Source organism: Zonotrichia leucophrys, chromosome 19 (assembly GCF_028769735.1).
Source record: "Zonotrichia leucophrys gambelii isolate GWCS_2022_RI chromosome 19, RI_Zleu_2.0, whole genome shotgun sequence".
Lineage (NCBI taxonomy): Eukaryota > Metazoa > Chordata > Aves > Passeriformes > Passerellidae > Zonotrichia > Zonotrichia leucophrys.
In genome coordinates, this window is record NC_088188.1 from 4,689,200 (window position 1) to 4,705,804 (window position 16,605).

Consider the following 16,605-nt stretch of genomic DNA (forward strand, 5'->3'; position numbering starts at 1 on the left):
CTACACAAAACCTAACCTTGCAGACAGGTGTTGTGAGATGCAGAAGACACAGGAAAAGCAGCATGGAAAACCCACCACATGTCATTATTGTATTTGTGTTGCCCCCAGATGATGGGGGGAATGATGAATCTGACTCCATGTTCTCAAAAGGCTAATTTATTATTTTATGACACTATATTATATTAAAGAATACTAAACTAAATTATACTAAAGAATATAGAAATGATACTGACAGAAGGCTAAAGGATAATAATGAAAATTTGTGAATCTCTCTAGAGTCCCAACACAGCTTGGCCCTGATTGGCCAATGAGACAAAATAATTCACAGCAGAAACCAGTGGTACAATCACTTGTTGGTAAACAATCTCCAAACACATTCCAAAGCAGCAAACACAGGAGAAGCAAATCAGATAATTATTGCTTCCCTTTTTCTCTGAGACTTCTCAGCTTCCCAGGAAAATGTCCTGGGCAAAGGGATTTTTCCAGACAATGTGAATGCCACATGTCATCTCTCATAGGGGTGCAATATCACAGATGGAAAGGCAGGAATGGGTGATGATGATGACCCTGCTGCAGGACAAAGGAAACTCTTCAGCCACACAGAGACCCTAAAGGAGTTCCCTTTACCAGGCCCTGCTGAGTGAGCAGAGAACTTCAAACAGCAGCAGCCCAGGTAGAGCCCAGGCTGGCTCCTGAGGTGCTGTTGACCCAGAGTTAGGCGAATTAGCCCCTTTCCTCGTCAAGGGTTCTCAAATGCCACTTGGCTGCGTCACTCCACGCCAGAGAACGCTGAAGCAGGCTAATTACACTGGCAAATGTTTGATTGAAAATTACACTCAAATGGCCTGGACTGCAAGAGGTTTCCTCCCTCTCGTACAAGGGGCCTGATTCAAGGCTCTGGGGCAGCTCCCCTTTAAAGCCAGCGTAATTCTGCAAGTCCAGGAAGCAAGGAATAGAGAAAAAATAAACTTATTTTTGGCACACAGGCCAGATTGATTTTACCAGCGGTGCCCCTCTGATGCTGATGCAGCCCAAACATGGCTGGTGAGCCCATTGCAGCCTTGACTGGCTCAGATGTGGGCAGGAGGAGGGAAACACCACCTTACTCTCCATGGACAGCAGCCCAGAGGCACAGCCCAGCCAGAATTTTAAGCAGCTAAAATGCTAAACACCAAAGTGAGACTGTCCCAAAACTTCCTGTGGGTTACATTTGCACCTCAGTTTCTCTACCTGTAAAATAATAATTACCCAACACACCAGTTCTTGTAGGACTTAATTAGCACTTGTCAACCTCTTAGAGCTCCTCAAGGGAAGAGGAGCTGTGCACCACAAAGTACTAATTAATGGACAGAGCCTTTGGAACAAAGTACACGATTCTGTTGTTGTCAGATCTAATAGAGTCATAAAAAAGCAGGGCTGGAAGGGATATCAAGAAGTAACCTAGGCTGTCCCCCTGCCCTGAGGCATAATCAAGTATATCTAAATCACTCCTGATAGATGAATACCCCTAAATCTTGGGATGCTGGAGCTGTGGATTAAAATAGATAAAGATGGGCTCGTGTTACACGTGCTTGGGCTGCAGACAAACAATCCCTCACATGGGGCCTCTGCAGGGCTCTCTGCCTCCCTGCCAGAGGCTTTGCTGCACCCACAGGGTGAGCACTGAGCTTTGTTACTCCAGCTTGGCAAAGGAAAAGCTCCATAGCAGCATGGGACCCCAAATCCCCAAACTGGGATTGATGAGACTCCCAGAACGGGAAAAACTGGGAACAAAGCCGAGAGGAGGTAAAGGATCTGCTCTTGTTTGTGAGGAGCTTCAGCCAGAAACCGAAAATGAGAGCAGGTCACCCAGGCCTCACACATGGCTGGAGTGTAAGACTTCCATTTCATAATACCCTCTGACCATTTCTGTTTTGTTTTCTCCACTTTTCTCCTCCTTCTGCAGTCCCAAGAGTCCACTTAAAATATCATTTAGCATAAGGTATTGTGAGAAATTAAACTCACTTCCAAAAATTTAAAGTGTTTATGATATTTGCCTTTTAATTGTGAGAGTCAACCATTGCATTGCTCATCTATCACAGTATCACTCACATGTGGCTTCTGAAGCACTGCACAGCTTAAAGTGCAATATTCCCTTTTTTTTAAGCTACACAAAAATTTTTAGAGGGTTTTGTTAAATGCTTTAATTGTAAAAATGTGTCAATTCAAGCCATCCTTCCAAGATATACATACAAAGTATAGTAGGAGATACCTTTTATTTGATTAACTTCATACAGGAAAGCTTTTGAAACTTATACTTTCTTCATCAGCCTGGTGGATAAAAGCTAAGCCAGGCAACTGATACAGCACTGCAGAAGTTTATTAAATTAACCAATTAAACTGAGGCAATACACAATTTACAGAGGCCAAGGCAAACAATAGAAGGTGGAACACACTCCCGGGGCTGAGGCCATCGAGTCGTGTCAGCATTTCCATTATGAAGCTGCTTCAGAGTTATTGTGGGAGGTGTGCAATAAAAAAAAAGAAAATGGTTCAAACCACTGAATTCAGTCATTCTTAGGGATTCCCAGACATGCCCAGGCGGATGAAGAGCAAGATGCAAACCAGTTTTTCCCTAATTTTGTCACTCAAATTAGAAAGGAGGCGTGGCCTGGGGGAACAGGTTGGCAGTTCCAGGGGAAACAAAGGGAGGCTGGCTCTGCACAGTGCCCTGCTCCTGCCTGGGTGAGAATATGACCATAATGAAGGTGATTAATCAAGTGCTGCACGTCTGTGTGTGCCGAGCCACAGCCTGCCCAGTAACAGAGCCCTTTGTGGGGATGCAGCAGCATCCTGCCCTCATCCCAGCCAAGCCCACACCAGGACAAATCACAAACACTGCAAAGCTTTTTGTGCCCCCTGCCCTCATCCCAGCCAAACCCACACCAGGACAAACCACAAACACTGCAAAGCTGATTGTGCCCCCTGCCCTCATCCCAGCCAAACCCACACCAGGACAAATCACAAACACTGCAAAGCTGATTGTGCCCCCAGAGCTGAGCCACACAGGGGTACCTGACCCTGGGATTGTCACCTCTCCAGTGCTGAACCAAAGGGAAACTTTTCACAACAGGGAGAATCAAGTGTGAGCTGAAATCCCCCAAATATTTTGGTGGCTGGCATCAAATCTCAGTTCAAATCCCAGTTTTAAAGGCTGCTCCTTCTCTGTAGAAGCAGCACAGATTCTTTGGGTAAAACAAAGATCAGGTTCTTTGGGTAACACAAAGATCCAGTGGTTTCACGTTGCATTTCACAGCACATGAAAACCTTTTCATGAGGTGCAAACCTTTTCACACAGGCAAAAAAGAAAGGGAAAAAAAAAGAAAAAAAACCAAAAAAAAATGGAGACCAATATGGAAACACTGACACCACGTTTACTGTAACAGCCTGATCAGCAGCAACTATAATTCTCCTTCAAAAGGTCACACCCACAATGCTTTCTTTGGCCTTGTATATTGCCTTGGTCTAACTGGTTAATTTAATAAGCTTCAGAAGCATTTAGTTGCCTGGCTCAAGCAGTTGGACACCATTTAAAGCCAGGTAAGCCTGGCATGTGACCACAAGTTGTTTTTGGGATGGCATCCCCAGGGTTCATTGCAGCATCCCAGCTCTGCTGCATCTCCTCTCTGGAAACCAAAGGAGCCCAGCTCAGTTCCCAGCAGCACAGAGCAGCCACAGGGCTCTGGGGAGGGCAGCAGATTGACAAACCAGGGCTAAACTGAATTATCTGAACCCCCTCCGTGAGTTTAAAGGAGCTCTGGGAAGAGGCAGGATGCCCTGGCAGACAAGGACCAGCCTGAACCCAGTAGAACCCAGTCCCACTACATGACCCTGAAGAAGCAGCTCCATGTGGCTTTTTTTCTGTTTGATTATGAAGTTTTCCATGTGGTTTCATCATCCTGTTTGTACAAAATATGTATTTGCATAACATCTCACACAACAAGGCCCTGATCACAGCTGGGGCTTCCAGACATGAAAGTTATGAAGAGACACATCAGCAAATTCAGTGTGCTTCAATGCCCATTGTGAGTGTTTTGTAACCAGCACTGGAGGTTCCACCAGAATCTGTTGTTTTGCCAAATGACACAGGACAGGGGAAGGTCCTGCGTGGGGAATGTTGGCTGATCCTGCTCCTTGCAGGCAGGACCTGGGGGGATCTTGGAGATGGAAAAGGAATTAAATATTTTTTTAGGCTAACAGCAAAATCCTAGAACAGCTGTGACAACCCAATAAAGACATTTTTCTACCCCAACCTCCAATTTCACCAGATCTTCTCACAGGATGTTGGTGCCTTCAAACCCAAATTCATTGGTTTGGCCTCACATGGACACACTGTTCAGTCCTAATATTTTGTTAATCATAACCAAAGGCTATGCCTGGAAGAATACCTCGTGGATCATCCCCAAAATAAACATCATTTTGTGACAATGGTCACAGGGCTCTCAGGTTGACTCTATATTTCAGAAGGCTTGATTTATTATTTTATGATATATATTACATTAAAAGTATACTAAAAGAATAGAAGAAAAGGTTTCATCTCAGAAGGCTAGCTAAGCTAAGAATAGAAAGGAAAAGAATGATAAAGGCAGCTGCCTCAGACTCTGAGCCAGCTCTGCTGTGATTGGCCATTAATTACAAACAAGCACACAAGACCAATCACAGATGCACCTGTTGCATCCCACAGCAGCAGATAATCAATGTTTACAATTGTTCCTGAGGCCTCTCAGCTTCTCAGGAGAAAAAATCCTAAGGAAAGGATTTTCATAAAAAATGCCTGCGACATTATTTCTGCACAGTGTGTCTCCCTTTATACTCATCTCCAAAAGGTGAACAGCCAATGAAGAGAAGAAATTAAGACAAGTAGTGCCCAATCTCCTAAGCCCCAGGTTTGCAGTGAACCACTGTGACCAGAGAGCTGCAAAAAAGGCACCTGAGCCAGCAAGGGCTGAGCTGGAGCCTCAGGTCCTGGCAGTAGCAGTGGCAGAGCCCCAAGAACAGCACTCAGAAGGAGTGAAGCAATGGCAGCAGCCCCTGGGGCTGTCCAAGACCTAGAAATCCCACTCTTTTCCCTCAGGAAGGTACAGGATTCCAGCTAGCACCCAGGAGTGTGGTCTTACAACCTGCAGGAGGGAGAAAATCCAGCTGTAACCTTTATCCCTTTCCAAAGCCCCACAGAGGTCCCCAAAACAGAGGCAGAACAACACCAGCAGCTGAACAGCAGGAAAGAAGCAGCATTTCCAGAGCTTGAATTTTTGACATTTGTCCTGTGAACTTAAATACAGATTGGATTTGGATAAGGAAGTTCCACACAGGCCAGAAAAATAATGGATATTCAAGTTATCAACATCTACCTGGCAACATTGAAGCCTCCTGCAAAGCACCCACTCGGACAGTGCCAGAAATCCTAACAAAGTGCCACAATTATTCCAAGGAAAATCAGATGTGCAGGTGCAAAAGCAACTTGTTTAGGAGTTTATTGAGTCAGTGACAGAATTTGGGATGCTTAATCTTCACCTGGTGTCCTGCAACCCCACTCCAGGTTCCCCAGTGCTAAAGGGCAGGATCCAACCTGCTCCTGCTGAGCTCAATGGAAATTCACCACAACTTCTGCAAAATTTGCAGTTGAGGTTCTTGCCAGGCAAAGCTGAGGCATTCCCTGCACAGCTGCAGCATGAGCAGCAGCTGGGGAGCTGGGGTTGCAGCACAAGGCTCTGCAGCCATTCAGAACAGCCCCTCTGACACCGAACATTCCTGCCCTGCCTGCTCCAGCTGAAGCTGATGTTCTTTCCTGACCTCAGTACCTGGGAGGGGGTCTTCTTGTTTTACTTTTCCTATTTTGAAACTCCTTAAATTGAAATTGTCCTTTTAAAGGGGAAGACAGGCTCGATGGAGTCAGATCCCTGTTCCCTTTGGCAGCTGGGACAAAGCTGGTTGGGATCTCAGAATCCTGGGGCTTCAACACAACAGGGCCATTTCTCCCCAAGTATTTCACTAAGAACTCCAAGATTTCCCTTTCCAGCAAACACCTGAGCAGAAATTACTCACCCACCGTGTTGGCAACTGGCACAGCCCTCTCAGCCCTGATGCCAAGCCTACACTTGTATTGTTGAAATACAAAAAAGGAGAATTTTCCTTCTGTGGCTCCCAAAAAGGTTTGTCCATCTCTATGTCACAGAAACACTGAATGTCCTGAGCTGGAAGGAACCCACAGGGGTCACCCAGTCCAGCTCCTGGCCCTGCACAGACACCCAGCAATCCCACCCTGGGCATCCCTGGAGCATTTTCCAAACTCACCTGGAGCTCTGGCAGCTTCAGGGCTGTGCCCATTCCCTGGGGAGCCTGGGCACCCTCAAAAGGCAAACCTTTCCCTGATATTTTGCATAAATATCAGCCTTATGCCTGTTTTTGTTAAAAGGGGTAAGAGATAAGTTGGAGTAAAGCATATTTGTAAGACCAGCCATACAGAAAAGTAATTTTTTTTCAAGCTCATGAAACATTATAATGCATCTATCCTTAATCAAATCACTTTTTTTTCTGCCTGACTTCCCTCAAAAATACTGCATATATATGATCATGGTGTGCATGAGCATGCATCTCTAATAACTTTGGAATGAGCTGGTTGCTTTCTGCCCAATTTGAGAGCAAGACAGGAGTTTCAGAGCTGTAACATTGCCACAAGTTTCATGGAAACAGGCAACTGGATGGAAAAGAGATCCAGAGGCTGGAAATGAGCTCAGCCAGTGTCAGACAGACACCACAAAAATGACATTGTAAAGGCACTGACACTTGGAAGAGCCTCCATGGAACATTACAAGTGGCCAAGAGATAGAAAGTCACAGTACACCAAGTCCTACCTGGATATTTATTCTGAAGGTTATCATAACAAAAGTCAAAAAAATGTCTGGCCTTTAAGATACAGCACTCAAAGGAGCAGACAGGACAGCTAAATACTTCAAAGGAAGCCTACAAGCAAAATTCTTATTAATTTTAACTAAATCCTGGGCTGGACACTCCTCTTACACCCCTGTAACCATTAATTTCAGAAAAGTGACTTCTGATATGCCCCATGGTAAGCCCCAGATCATACAAATCCACTCTTTATTGCCTGAGCAGTGCTGTTGAAAATCAATAGGATTACTCATAATGGTAAAGTTAAGCACCTGTGAAAGTGTCTGCAAGACTGAGGCCTAAGGCCTGGTCTAGGCACAGCTTTTGTACTTGAAAACCTGCTTCAATTAAAGATTTGTTTCGTTTTTGGTTTTATTTTTAAAGAAAACAACGGAATAATTAAAGCCATACACCCACTTTAAAATGGACACGTTTTTATTGCTATAAGGGGAACTTCCAACAGCACAGCCATTCCCAGGTCACTTGTGCTGCTCCAACTGCACTCCTGGTGCAGGGAATTGTGCCAACCCTGTTAACAGCAGCCACAGCTTCTACACCTTGAGCAGTGCCAGCCCACTCTGTCTACTCAAAGCTCTCCAGGTAATTCATGGAAAACACCTGAAGGGACAAGCAAGGCCCATGTTTGAAGGATATTTGGTCTGGAGCCTGTCAAAATGTAGGAATTTTTTTATTTTCTCTCTCTCCATAATTTTCTTGCTCTCCTCTGGGTGTGCACGCATAAGGGAAAAAGAGGCAACACCAAACACACCTAAAACTTTTGAGTCAGACTTTCATCTGTGCAGAATTAAGGAAGGTGAAAAAGATCAAGATTGCCCCACAAGAAGACAACAAAAAAAAATAAAAAAGGAGTGTGCATTCTGTGGAAAGCACCACAAACTTTAGGAGATGCCAGGAGGAAGAGGGGGTGGAACAGTGAACTAACATGTCTGGATTGCTAAGAGGTTAAAAAAAATGTCACACTTTCAAAGCAGAAAAAGACAAAAGACATTAAGAGTAAACAGGAAATTTGGGAAATCTATTTCACTCAAAGTAGCAAACATCTGGAATAAATTGTCAAGAATTTAAGACCATCAAAGCAAAGTATTAATGAGGTTAAGAGGCAGCGAGGCTGGAGGAGGAGACTGAGGAACACAGGGACAAAGGAAAGAGGTGGAGCTGAAAGGAACCTGGAGGCAACAGCCTCTGTAGCCAAAGGGCTTTGTTCTCCCTCTGCCCAATGCTTCCTTATCTTCTCATTGCTCCAGGGGTAAAATACAGGGGGGGTTTTACTGGATTTTGCTTTATGGAACAGAAAAAAAATTTCCCCCCCACAAGAATTCCATGCTGGGATCCATGACATGGTACATCATTGTTGAGCCTCCCAATGTTTAACTCCGAAAGGTTAAAGAAAACCAAACCCATGCTACCCCTTCCACCAAGCACAGCTTTCTGAAATCTGAGTTCTCCATCCCTCCCCTTCACACTTCAAATTAAGAATAATTCTTACTTTTGTTTCCAAATGTTGCTTAAAGATGAAAAACACCATCCCCTTAATAAAGGGATTTAGCAAACATCTCCATGGGTTGAAGAACTGTCTTTTAAAACTTTTTTGGTTTAAAGTAATTCAAACCAGGCTAAACAACACCTTTAAAGATGACAAAACCCAGTAGGCATAAATGAATAAGGAGTCTAAGAAGGAAATACTTAGCATGACTTATCCTTTAATATCCAGATCCCTCTCCAGTAGGGATAATCAGAAAGCTCTGTTGGCCCTTACTCAAAAGAAGGGAATGGTCTTCCATGTCTGCCTGGACTGCTATTAACTATATTGGTTACATTCATGGTCATTAACATCCTTTAAAAGATGATCTTGGGATTTCATTTTCCACCTCCCGTTATTGAGCAATGGAATATTTGTAAAACAGTAGAAGAAAAAGAAATGAAAACCTCCAAGTTCCCAACCCTGCCAGTTAAATTACACTAAAGCAAGGATTCAACAGCAAATTGATTTGGGAGTGGCAGGATATATGCACACACATGAAAAAGCTCACTGGGGGTTGATGGAGAACAATAAAACATGCACTTGCCTGTCCTCTGCTCTAATAACCACATGCAAACTTCAGCCAAGCCTGACAGAGTGGGAGAGCTTTCAAAGATATGGAGTTCCTGTGGGTTTCACAGTGCAGGCAGCTGGGTGAAGGACAAAGATGCACTCGAGGGCTCCACCAAATTCAAGTGTTTATGAGACACAAGAGAATCCACCCCAGCCTTCATTGTGGTCTCATAGCACAGGGCCCTCCTGCTGTTTGCTATCAGCCAGGCACCCACATCTGAGGAGAAAATGTTTTATTGGGAACATCTGCTCCTGTCTTGGTGAGAGCAGCTGAAGCTGTGCCTCAGCCTCTTCTCCATCAGCTGCTCCCAAACCCATTCCTGCCCACAGGGAGCCAGCAGGGCTGGTGGGAGTCACAGGGAAGGCTGAGGGGCACTTCCTCAGAGCCCCCCATGCTCCCACACAGTGCTGGGGCTTTATTTTTAACCCAAAGTTCAAGAAATATACCTTGGTACTTGCACAGAGCACTGAGTGATGCCATAGGAGTTTTGAATGGCTGGACACATTCAACATTCCCCACTTATTTGGTGAATTTAGCCACCAACACAGTGGTCATGACAGGAGGGGTGACCTCTTCAAGGAAGTAGTTCAGAGGTCTGAAGTAGCCTCTGGTCTGTCCCTCACTATGCTGAATGCAATAAGAAGCACCAAAAATCCTGTTCCTCACATCAGCCCTCCCACAAAATGCCACCAACACCCACAGCAGTTAAACTGGCCCAGGCCTCTTCTTTTCCTCCCAGTCCTAACATGGAAAACCAACTACAGCAGGGCTTTGAGGAGCTCTGCTCCATTTTTTGCACTGTTTTACCTGGAGATTTAAACATGACTAGAGGGATCCATCTAGAATAAAAAGGATTTTTTTTCTTTTCTTTCTTCAGCCAGGTACACAGCCAGGCAGCCTGGAGAGGCCCTGCCATGAGGGCACACTGCCCAGCACCCCAGGCCTTCACCCATCCCAGCAGGCACAAAATAAGGAGATCTCTAGCAGTAAAAGCAGGTGGTTGTTTTTCCAGGGCCTTTAATGAGTGTTGTAGTGGCTGGAAAAGGTGATAAGCTTTCTGTGTTATATGAAAAGCCAGGGGGTTACTTTATATAATCAGCCACAGCTGACTAAACAGGGCACTGAAAGTCACTCACAGCCAAGGGAAGACAAAACAACAAAACCCCCACAACCTTCCCGTCCCTCCTCCCCAAAGAGCCCATTCCCCAGGCACAATCCCTGGGCTGTTCCAAGGCCTCCAACCCCCTAATTAAAATCCTCCTTGGAAAAAACCAGCAGCTTACCTTGGCATGCCAAGGGCTCAGCCCCACCTGGGCAGGACATGGAGCAGCCCTGGGATGAGCCCTCCTCATCCTCTCTGGCAGCTCCTTGGCATTAACAGCCCCCTGTTAATTAACCTGTGGGGCTGGAGCAGCTCCAGCTGTGGGACAGCTCCTGGTGCATCCCGTTGTTTTATCTCCCAAGGTACAGAAACACTGGGGCCAATAAAGAGGTTTCAAACAGGTTGCATTAAAAACTTGCCAGTTGTCTTCAGCAGCAGCTCAAAGGCATTACAGCATTTAACAAATCAGGATTTGAGTTTGGCGAACCTGAAACTATTTCACATGGACTCATGAGGCTGCAGTTTAATGTAAAAATGCAGTGGAAAAGCTCACATTGACCTCAGGGAGAGGGGCTCTGGCTAGAGCCCCCAGCTGGTGGCTGTAGCTCAGTGTGGGAAGGTAAAACCTGGTGGCATTTGGTGCCACAGCAGAGAGGACACTGAGGGGGGGTCACTGCCAGCAGCCAGGCTGTGACAGCCTTGGGGTCTGCCCACACTGCACATAAGTGTTTCACCTTGGAACAAAACTGGATTTTCCCACCTTTTCCAGGGCAGTAACACACTGTATTTCAGCATTACCTGTTTGCCCAAAGCTGGATGAACTGTAACACCAATTTAAAAAGAATTCACTGATATTTCCATAAGGCTTTTTGCAATTCCAGACAAAATATGGATACTTGTACTGCTTCAGCACTTGGTTCACACCAGGATTATTTTTCCAAGCATTAAGTTCTGTCACAGCCTTTGCACTCAGCCTGGTTGGGGAGGGGCATGATCCTTGCTGAAACTGGCTAATGCCTGTTCTACAATAAAACAAAACCAACAAGCCAGCCCTTTCTGGCTGCTATTTAATCTGCATCCTTTTTACATTGATATCTTAAAGGGCCTGGCTTACCAGGAAATTCATGGAGATTTATCTCTTTCTGGCCTGTTAGAGGAAGCCTCTCCCCATCCCACCCTACTCTCTGGTCATGAACTTTCTACTCATCACAGCTGTGGTGGTACCTGCAGCTTCCAAACCTTAAAGGGACAAGGCTGTTTGGATCTCCCCTCACTTTAATAAGTCCTCTTACCCCAGGAAAGGGCAGCTGCTGTCTTTTAATCATTATTAAAAAAATTCCTGCCTGGCCTGGCATCTGAGCTCTGTATTCCTGCTGAAGCAGCTGACCAAACACAAGCTTGCTCGTATATTTTGCAAAAAAAATTTATGTTCCTCAGGTCAACGGGCACATTAAGCAATTATTTAAACTGAAAGGTACAGTAACAAATGGCAGCAGTTCACCAGATAAGGACTCAAGGAGGTATTGCCATGCTTGACCCTAAATACCTGAGTTAGCATTCCTGGGCTCCTGCCTTACAACCACTGGGGATGGACAGATGCTTGCAGGGGCTGAATCAGAGGAGAGAGGAGCTTAAATGCCACAAAATCCCTGTTCAAGGACCTCTCTCCCTTCAGCCTCAGAAGTCCTGCAGAGAGGAGGCTCCTTAAATATCCACCACATCCAAGTGTCCAAAGTGAACTCAATACCTGTGAGAATCCCCCAGGTTCCATAACCCTGATAAAACTTCCCAGGTCTGTATGTCAGGAAATTGTTTTTCAAATACTGTGCCCATGTCTCCTTCATGTCTCCTCTTTCCCAAGCCTTGAGTTTGGGAAAGGGCTCCACAGCAGGGAAGAGCCCTCAGATGCTGCAGCTAGACAGACAGCTCTGCACAGCACCAGCATCCCAAAGTGTACCTTCATCGGCTGGGAACTCCTGTCCCGGGTTCACAACCTGTGGGATTTGGAGATTTTCTGATACAAGCCATAGGCTCACCTCCAGAAATCCAAGTGGGTTTACTCTTACACATAACCCAGCTGGACTGAAATTGTTTTTTCCCCATTCACAGAAGAAAATCCCTTCTCCTTAGGTAGTGTCATCTTATTGTAAAAGTTCCATACCTTCTTGGTGATTTCTCATGGTCAGCTCCTCACAGCACTGACTCCTTCTTCTTTATAATACAACCAACAAACTCCATCTCCCTCCTCACCCAGCTAACCTCCTCTTTTGTAGCACTCTTCTTCTTATTGGACACAGCTGTGGCTTGTTAAGGGCAGGCCTGTTCCTAATCTTTGGTGATTAGTGCAGCTGCAGCTGCTCAGGTGTGAGGTTGCCTTCTGCACTATTCTCTTACATTCTGTCCCTCCACACTTGGGCACGAGCATTGCCACAGGCTGGCTCAGAGATGTGGCTGAGCATTGTCACTGGTTGGCTCAGAGAGTTGTGGCTCATGGACATCCTGCTGGTGACCACCTGGATTCAAACAGACTGAGGAGGAAATGAGGTGAGGCCCAAAGGTGCAGAACTTTGTAGCTGCAGGCAGGTTAAAGACCAGTGCCCCTGAGTAGAGTTAAAACATGTCCAATGGGAATTAGCATTGATAAAATCATTTCAAGATGAAAAGGAAAAGGAGGAGGATGAGACTGTCCCAGGGTCAGATACTGTTCAATATTAACATTTTGGAGGGTGAAATAGAGAACATACAAAAATTTTGGATGATGGGCTATAAGCTAAAGCAGTTTATGTGGAATTTGGAGGATTGGGATACAATCTAGAACAGCTTTAAACTAAAGGAGACAGAAAGCCAATGAGAAGGAATTAAAGATCAGGGCAGATTGTTACATGTTAGAAGACAGTAAAATTCAAGGAGTAATGGTTAGTAATTGGTCAGGGTGTAGCTGCTTAGGAGGGATCTGGGGTTGCAAGTGCAGCACAGATGGATCAGGTGTCACCCCAGAGCAGGGGCAGTGTCCCCTGGGCTGTGCTAACAGGGCTGGCACCAGTAACATCAGCATCTCAGGGCTTTGTAGTGGGAAAGCACCACAGGGGATTGTCCAGATCAAACCTCCTGCTCAGAGCAGCATCAGGATTCCCAGGGCCAGATTCAGATGGGTTTGGGATAACTCCAGCAATATTTGGGAGCTCCACAACAAATCTGGCCAAGCTGTTCTGATATCTGACCATGTTCACAATCCAAGAGTTTAAAGGGGCTTTCCTTATTCCAGCATGTCCATTGCCTCTCATCCTGTGCACGGACACCACTGGGAAGAACATGGATTTGTTGCACTCAGTCCCATCACCCAGGTCATTGATTAAAATGTTAAATGCTCTTGGCATTGCTTTCAAATAGAGAAAGGAGGCTCCAGACAAATCTACACCTCGTTAACATTTGTGAAAATTCAAGGTATGTCCTCAGATAACCCCTGCTGGCACATTACCAAGGTAACAGAGGCACAGGGAATCAGATCTGAGGAAGTTCTGGGATAGACAGAAGAAGCTACAGGGGGATCAGAAACAAGCAGTTATTAAGGAAGAGAGGTCTGGAATAAACTTCTACCCACATTGCCTAGAAACATTCATAACCTTCATTGCTGCTGAATCACAGAGGGGGGGATTGGTTTGTTTGGCTTTTTACAGACAACCAACCTCTGAAATAATTATTCCAATCTTGCTGGTGCTGGAATTTTGTGTCCAAGTTGGCATAGGATGTTTAAAAACAAAATATGCACAAATTTAAGGTAATCCTAAAGAGAGCAAGAAAAATTAGGAGTGGAGAAAAGATTACTGGGAGGAAAAGTTGGAAAAAGATTATTGAAAAAAAGAAAACTAAACAGGCTTCCACTGTGCTAACGTCATTACAGAGAGGATGCAAAGGATGAAATTGGCTTAATTTGCAGACAGAAAGATTTAGGTTAGGGGGAAAAAATGCATAAATCTAAGGCTAGCTTTGGACTTGAGGCTACCTACAAGGTTTAGGCAGGTCAGACAAACGTTTGTAACAACAATCCTGCCTCTAAGCAGAACAACAAACTGGGGGAACTCATGAGAACCTTTCTCTGCAGTCTATTTCAAAGGCTGCTCTCCCTCTCACAAGGTTTCAGAAAGGTTTAGGGGATTAAACTTGCAAGAGTTAATAAAATACATTATCAATTGTAGCCTGCTTCTTTGTTTTTTCCCATCCAAATAGTAATTGTTTGTGAAAGGGCTGACACTGAAGTGCAACTGCCAGGGTTCATGCAAGTTCATTTCCCATCTGATCGTTTTAATGATGCTTGGTGAAAATCTGTTTTGTGGAATTAATCGTTGCTCTTTGTTCCCTTTGGTTATTTGAATCTGCATCCAAACCCCATGAGCACAGCCCTCTGTCCCCCTGTGAAAGTGGAGATTGAAATTAAATTGGGGTTGATACAGGCTTGTTTTGAATCTTGAATATTTTCATGATGTTTATCTGAACATTTGTCCTTCCCCTTTATAGAAGGGGAAGCATGACAACCCCAAATTGTCATCATGATGGTCCAAGGGACAACCAGATTGGTGGCATAGCCCAGTCCAAACATCTCCTCAAGCAATCTGCAGCAGGCTCCTCAGCTGCACTGCCCTTGAAATGCCATCATTCTGGGGTAACAGACAGAAAAAAAAGTAAGAAATGGGTTTTGAACCAAGATAAAAGTGCAGCAACAAGGAAGGAGCAGAAGTGCAGAAAGCCTGAGGGCACACAGGGTCAGATGGCACCCGGGGCTCTGCACAGCCACAAACCACTTCAGAGGGTCTGCAGAGCTCTGGTGGTTGGGAGCACCCTGGTGGTGCTTCACTGCTTGGTGCTGCAGGGCATCACAGCTGCACCCTGGTTTGGTCCCACCAGGAACCAGAGGGAATTTGGACTGAATTCCAAGCAGGGCCTCTCTGGTTTAGCTTCCTCCAAAAAAGCTACTCAGGTTGCTCAAGGTAAGTAAGAGCAATCAAGTGATTTGCTTCAAAATTGCAATCCAAACTAAGCCTCTCCTTGTGGTAAAGCCTGGCTCAACCTAATCCATGCTCAGGTGGTCCTGCTTTCCATCCTGCCCACTGCTCCCTGCTCCTGCCCCATCTGCAGGTGTGAGGGAGCCTCCAGCAGGGCAAGGTGAAGTGACCTCAGCAGGATCCAAACAAGGCAGAACTAAAGAGGGAGGGATGTCAGCCCCCAGAGTCCAGAAAGCAAATTTAGGGAGCAAAGAGGTTTCTTCTCAGCCAGCACCTGCTGTGTGTGTCTGAGCCCTAGGGCTGACTGGAGGGAGGGAGGGGAGAACGTGGAACTGCTCAGACCAGGCTCCCATCAGCCTCAGAAGTCACAGAAGCTGCATTGGAAGAAGTCATGCAACAGTTACAGATGAAAAAGAACTCATCAGAAACTGTGCTTTGATGGAAAAGTGTGACCTCATCTTTCAAGAGCATTATCCTCCAAGTTTTTGCCTACCAGCTTGCATGAGGAAAAGTAAATCTCTCTGGATTGAAGGCCAAAGGTAAGCCTGAGTGCTGTTTCATCTCCTCTTCAGCCTCATTTTGAAATCTTCACAGTGTAAAAACCATAAGCACTGTCTGACATCTGATGCCTGAGTGACTGCAGCTCAGTACTCACTTGGTGGGAAATGTGATTTTGTGGGGCTTATGCAAGGTAGCATTACACTTTGAACATGTGTTTGTGCCACAAAAGAGCATTTTACAGACCCATCTCTCAGAAAATTTCCAAATTAGGTCTGCAAATGAAACATCCATCCCCATGAGCAGCTCAGCCTTTTGCTGAGAGGAGCTGTCACTTGCTTGGGTCTGCAGAAGAGCCTAAAGCAGAAGTTTGTTCATAAATCACCTTTTTGATTGTGCCAACAGAAAATCCTCAACCTCCATGACCTCCCACTGCCAATCTACAACCCTATCCCATGGACAGTGGTCTTAGACTGTGAGGAAAAACGTTCTGGGGAGAAAACCAGTGGTAAAAGCTGGGCTTGTCCAGGAAAGCTCAGGAGGTGGAAGGACAGGTCATGTGGATTCTTGTATTGCAAAAAGATTTCTGAGTCACCAAAGCCCAGCGAGGCTGCTCACATTGTTGGGAGGGACAGCTCTGGGTGATGCTCCAGTTCTTACAGGAACAGGTGGCAAGAAGAGCTAAAGCCTTGTCCTCATCTTCAGCAAGATTCCTGCAGGAAAGGAGTGAGTTTTGCCCCAGCTGTGTCCACTGATGTATTTAAAAGAGATAATTCCTACTGGATAAAATTTGGAATGAACTTGTTATACTGGAAAAACAGTGTTGGTGCAGGAATGTTCACACAGCTTCTGCACGCAGGGGCAAGGGGAAGTTTATTGTATTAATTTTCTGTGTGCTGAGAGCCTTCTCAATCCAGTTGTTCTCTATTACTGAAGTGCACAGAGTGCAGGATTTTGCTGGAAC